Below are 6817 nucleotides of genomic sequence, written 5' to 3'. Positions count from 1 at the left end.
CCTCTGTGACGAGAGCCACACAAGCTGGGAAATTCCCTGGCCGAGGGGGGAAGGGGAAAGGATGAAATAGGATCCATATGGAGGTGACAGGTGAGAGGGCACGACTCACAGACTGGGAATCTCACTCTGCATTCCTCTGGCTTGACGGGAAACAGGACAATTGCTCTTCCGGCGTAGTAAACTCATGCGCATGCATATTGGAAGACCAGACCACATGACCAAGCTTCCTTTTCCCAGTATCCATTCCTCTGTTGTGAGTCAGCTGACCACAACATGACTCGTTCATCTCCTCCTTTGATCTTTCCATCCTGAAGATGCCAACGGAAGTGGCTGAAAGGTCTGAGTCACACTCACTTCTCACCCTGATTTCACCGTAAAACCCTCCTCTTCCCCCTCACTCACTACAACAACATCCACATTTTGATCCAGCTGTCATCAATCCAGCATCCACCTACACAACACTTGTTTTTACTCTGCCTTTTACCTCCCACCTCATTCACTTTCCTCCATCCGTCTATTCTGAGTTGAATAAACAGCCCCAGCATTTCAAGGAATACCTCTGGATGTGTATCGTCCCACAGCCATCTCCTGCTCTCAATCCAACCTCCTGACCGACGTAGATCCCTAATCCTCACCAGCCGCCTCACCGGAGGAAAGCTTTGCTATAAAGACAGCTACTGAAAATATCTCTCCTCTCCTCACTCTGATGCACTCTCACCGTTTCTCTTCCTTCTTCTCTCTCTCTCGCTCTCTCTCTCTCACTCTGTTTACAACTGAAGAGCAGCTTTAGAGACATGAGGCATACTGAAACTGGTTTCCTGTAGATTGTGAAGTCATGATGACCGGGCCATGCTGATCCAATCATTTCCCAATATTACACCTCATGTTATGGGTTTATCCAAATAAACGGACTTCTCTGAAAATCAGTTGCATTTATATTTGTTTAGGAAACAAGAACAAGAAATGAAATTGAAACAGGAGAGTGACATTTTTAGAAATGCACTCACTGGTATTCCTCGCTCGATTTAACCCCTTGATTCCATGTTTTCTAACAGCTCCGGAGACCTGATTCCAAAATTTGGAGTAACTTTGGGCGTGTCGTCATGTGCAAAGATGGAGAAGAGAAAGCAAAACAAGATCGCTTATCACTGAAGAAAGTCCCACAAAATTACCTTCTGGTCAGCTGGGCCTTTACTGGCTGTGTGGAGCTTGCATGTTCTCCTGGGCCTGCTTGGGCTCTTTCAGTGTACTCCAGCTTCCTCCCACAGTTCAAAGAAATGTATGTTAGATTGACTGGTGATTCAGACCTATCCATAGTAGCCTAGTGCCATCTGGAATAACACCTACTAGGTTAAATAGGAGGATGGATGACACATTTCTTGTGTTTATTGTAAAGTAAACTCTTTTTTGTATCATTTTTCTGGAGCAGGAAGCTATAAACATGTAGTGGTTCCATGGTTTTGTAATGAGTCAGTCATAGTTGCTAAAGTTCATGCCCTATGTGTTTCCCTATCTCTGTCATCGTGTTTAGTATTAGTCTTTGGCTTGGCGTTAGCTATTTGTCTGTTGGTTACTTCCTGTTTTATTCTAAAGGCAAGTTTTCTCTTGTGTCTTTTTTTGGTTTGATTTCCTGTTTTTGTTTTTGTTTTTTGCCCTCATTACTTGCTTTCTTACCACCTCTGTCTAATCAGAGGTCACCAATATGTGTGTTTGTATGTGTGTGTAGTCCTGCTTGTGTGCTTGCTGTGTGTCTACTGCTTGATACTCAAGAATGGTTTTGTTTTTAGACTTTGTATTTCTTGGAATTCCTGTAAGTGTCATGGTCCCTGGGTCACTGACACAGGATTTTTGAGTTTTAGGGTTGTCTAGTTTTGATTGTCTTTGTATTATAGTTCTGTCTTGAGTATTGTTGACATTCTGGTTTTTTGTTCTGGTGTTCTGGTTATGTTACAGTTATCTGTGCATTAAGTTAGTGGGAGGTTGTTTGTCCTGTTGTTCTGTCCCCTCAGGTTTATCTCCACATTCTTCTGTTTCTGTGTCTATCTTGTATCTCTTAGTCTTGCTCTCAGTATTTGTTACTTCCTGTTTTATTTTAATAGTCTCTTCTCAGTTCTGTTCAGTTTGTTCAATTTGACCTTTTCATTCAGTGAAATAGATCTTGCGGGGGCTACATAGTTGCTTCTACAGAGTGTCACTCGCTCCTATATACTTCCACCTGATTAATTCTAAGTGTATAAGATTTCATTAGTTTCTTGGAAGTCATAATTACAAACTAGTCAATGTATATTTATGAGTACAATATAATTTTTTTCTATTAAATAACCTAAAAAAAATGACTGACTGTATCTTGAAGAAACATAGCAAAAATTAAATCTTTACTGACACTCAATAATGTGGAAATTCTACTAAACACTAGATTTAATTTTCTCTGATTTTAATTATTTTAACTCACATGTCACGTCAATCTCCCAGTCCTTACTCTACACTGTCTTCCACTATAATCTAGAATACATTTTTAAAATTGTATCAATAATGTATAAAGCCCTACATGGGCAGGCTCCTGCTTATATATAGCAGAGCTACTGAGACCTTATAACTACAGCCAACCTCGCACATTATCTTCGAAATGTTCCATGCTCTTATTTAAAAACCAGGGGCGATGTTGTTGCTGCTTTGGAACAGCCTTCCTCGGCCTATTTTTGCTAAATCTATGGTTTGTTTAACAGTAAATGACTCCTGAAAACACATTATAATAGGCTAGCTTTTCCTTAATCTTTCTTCCATTATTTGTGGCCTTTTGTTCTTCTGATGTTTATATTGGAGTGCTTGTGCAGGAATGAATGAAAGACTGCGTGTTTAGACTCAGTCTACATGTATGAATATGTACAATTATGCTTAATGTGTTTTCATCCAAACTTTGAAGCACTTTGTAACTGTATGTTTTAAAATGTGCTTTACAAGCCTATTATTATTATTATTATTATTATTAAATCGGCAGCTGCCACATGAAAAATAAACGGCAGCACGGAGAGCGCACTTAGCATTAAAATAATTAGCTTGAATTAAAATCTGTATTTTACAGCTTTGTGTGATTTTTGACAGTATTAATCTCTTGTAATCTCTTGTTTTATTTGCAAGTGTTGCATTTTACTGTTATAATTTTAACACCCCCCCCCCAGTTTGTTTATGTTTGTTTTTTCAAGCCAGCTAATGCAAAGAAAGCTCAGCTGAGCTGAACTTCCTTCATACGCTCACACACACCGTAGAAGCTGCTGAATATAGTCGAGCATTAAGCAGCTAAGAATTCTAACAATTCAGTCCTTCAGAAACAGGTTAGTGTCCAAACACATGTAAAAGAAAGAGCGTACCTCTTTGCCTAGTGGGTGTGTTAAAAAACAAACAAACAATGATATGTCAGTGTAATCCCTTATTGCTGCCACCAAGTGGCTGCAAATTCGTGCTGAAAATTCAAAGTGAGCTGTGGCTGCTGGAGAAGGTGGCGTGGGTGTGGAAAGGATAAACGGGGGTGAAAAGGACAGCGTCATTGAACAATGACAGGATGGATGAATATGGGATGTCAGCACAGGCAGAGGTGAAGATGGGTTGTTGACACATTCTTTCCTCTCCACATGTCCTTTGAAGAGAAATGGATGAATACATTAAAAGAATAGTTGAATAACAGGCACCGGTATGGGGTTACTGTATGTCTCTGTGCACTGAAAATGGATTTGTATTATATATGAACAGACATCAAACACAATTTAAGGCCAGTGGCCAAGGTAACAAGAGTAAAAAAAAAACAAAAAACCAACATATAAAAACCCAGAGTTACGCAACTATGCTTATCGAGTAGTATAAAGGGTTCAGACATCCTTGGTAACAATCACTATAAAAGAAAATTACAGGTTTACATAACTCACCTCCATCAAAACTCACATGTAATATTCCCTAGGGATCGTAAATGGATATATTTATTTATACTTATGTTTTACATTAAAGTAAATTGACATTCATGCAGACCTTCAGCTTCGTAGCACCTTTATAATTTCAGCCATCCGCACACCTCTCATGACAGCAGCAAAAGAGACAAACAGTTTCCTTTCAAAGGAGCAACCAATATTTAATTTTTTTAACATGTTTTCAGTGATAAGTTGTGATGTGAGGCTGATGAAGACAATATGCCAGCCAGTTGCTACGTCTTCACGTAGGTGTAATATGAGGTATTATTTGGTATTTCTGCAAACACTGAGTGGGTGATTGGGTTACAGAGGTGGGCTTTTCTATGTGGAATGAGATACTGCCTGGGCACACACACACATTTGCACACACAAACCTCGTTTTTCTTCTCTTTATTTTATTGCACCCAGCTCCCTAACAACCTGACTCACCTCCTTAGTTCCAAAGGCCCATGTCCTTCAGAGAAATCCACATGTATTCATCATTTCGCAGAAAGATGACTATCAGGTGGTTAAGATTTCAAAGCCAGAGATTTCTTGTGTGAAGAGTGCTTTTATTCAAGTCTTAATATAAAAAAACATGCAATTAGATTTTTCTTTTTGAAGACACTACCAAACCAACATTAGTTAGAAAAACAGCTTTTTCCAAACAGTTTAAACCAGTTCTGACATTTTGGCAAATATAGGAGCTGTATTTAAAATTTAAAGTACAGCAATACTATGATATGGCTTTCCTAAATGCCCATAGAAGTATTACTATTATCAGCAAGACATTATTGTTTGATTTTTAAACAACAGTTCAACAGTTTTCTTGAAGGCCAAGACAACTGTTGAATTTTGTTCATTGGAATAAAAATATATGCAACTTTCCTAAACACCCTAATTTCTTTCTCTGTTATTCAGATAGAAAAACAATTAAATCCGCTCCATCGCTTCACATTGAATGAATGAATGAAGTGGAAATAAAACATCACATCAACTCTGATTATCTTCAGTTTAACATTGAGTTGTCATAGCAACAGTTCCTGGCACTGCATCTTTTATCAAGTATTTAAATGCTCAGTTGAACCTTTATTAGTTGCAAACTGCAGTGTTTCTGCAGTTTGGTGAACCTGGCTTGTAGCATTTGAGCTTGTGACAGTGAACCAAACCAAAATGATGAATCACAAATTATATGAGTGACACCTTTTACGTAACAAATAGCAATTTTATCCATCCTTAATAAAAGGAGAGTCTGCAGCCATGATTGCAGGTAGGGATGAATACTGACAAAGGTCATTCCAGAAGTGGAGGACAATTTAGGCTCCAACAACAGCAAAATAAATAAATAAACAAATACATATATATACATACATAAAATGGACTTAAAAAATGTGTATAATTGAACAAAATAAAAACATATAAGTGGATTTATACTTTTATCTTTTATCTTTTCTTATAGCAGCGGTCCCCAACCCCCAGGCCACGGACCGGTACCAGGCCGTGAGAGTTGAGGCTCGGGTGTGAAATTGATGGTTTTCAGGGTTTTTATCAGTTTTTATCGTTATTTTTTTAATCGTTTTTATCATTAACTCTGTTTCCCTGGGACTTTTCCAGTGTGTTATGAATAAATCTTCTTTTTTTTGGTATTGGTTTTATTTTGTTGTATTTATCTGCGACACCTTAAAGGCCGGTCCATGAAAATATTGTCAGACATAAACCGGTCCATGGCACAAAAAGGGCTGCGGACCGCTGCCTTATAGGAACACACAATCTGGTTATCAAGAAGTTGGGACAAGAGAAAAATACCAAATTTACAGGAAGGGAAGAAACTGTCAGCAATTTTGAAAGATCCCAAGAAGCTTGAATAGCTACTGATGTGATTATTGATCGTCTCTTTATCCGTCTCCTTGGAGATTTCTGATTGATTTTCTGTGTGTGTGAGGGAGCTTTACCCTAGAGGTTTTATTATCTCTGAGTCTGAACACAGTGTGACTCAGCTGTAAAAAAAAAAAGCCCATGCAAATGTTTGACACCGTGCAACGTTTTGCAACGTGCAAAAGAGAAAATTATTGCAGCACTGTTAAAAAAACCCTCCCAAATATATTAATATTTAACTGCCAAACAATGAGTTAATAGTTAGTCAGTTAATCTTTCATGAGATCATTTTTTTTGTAGTTGAGAGAATAAACATTTTACTAGGTCAAAAACAAAACCAGTGTTGTTTTTAATAGCCACAGATAGTGACTAGTGATAGTACAGTAGCGACTGAAATGCAGTTACATAATGTTTAACACACAAACACACACTGCACTAGTGCATAAACGCAACAAGCCACAGACAAATGTTAGTAAGTTGGCCACCGCTTCCTGTGTGGCCAATGAGAGAAGCTGACGTCAGATCTGCTGAGCAGACCACAGCTTCACTTCTGTTTTATTTTCCTGGCTTTGAAAGACAGTGAGGGGATGAGACGTTAAGAGTTACTTTCAAAACACATTTGCAGCATGCATTTTCAGAACTGAAAATTAAGCATTCTTTGGTTGTTAAGCATAAAAACCAAACAATACAGAATGTAGTCACAAACTTCCTTATCCTATCCAGTCTTTGCATGTAACGTGTCACCTCTTCGCTTGACATGTCTCTGCAACCGCGCAAAAACCAAGCACGCGTGCAAACAGCCACTTCCTCCTCAGATGAAGCAGGACACGATGTACCTTAGATCACATGAGAAACATCTTAGCAGACACGAAGACCAGGCCTTGATTTAGATGCTTTGCGGTTTTAACCAAAATTAGGATCCGAGTAACACAAAACTGGAAACCGATGTTGCAGAGGCTTTTCTGAATGTAACTAACCATGCCTTTGAAGTAGCGTACTAATAT

This window comes from Oreochromis niloticus, linkage group LG7 (assembly GCF_001858045.2).
Source record: "Oreochromis niloticus isolate F11D_XX linkage group LG7, O_niloticus_UMD_NMBU, whole genome shotgun sequence".
NCBI lineage: Eukaryota > Metazoa > Chordata > Actinopteri > Cichliformes > Cichlidae > Oreochromis > Oreochromis niloticus.
Note: the sequence above shows the minus strand (reverse complement) of the source record.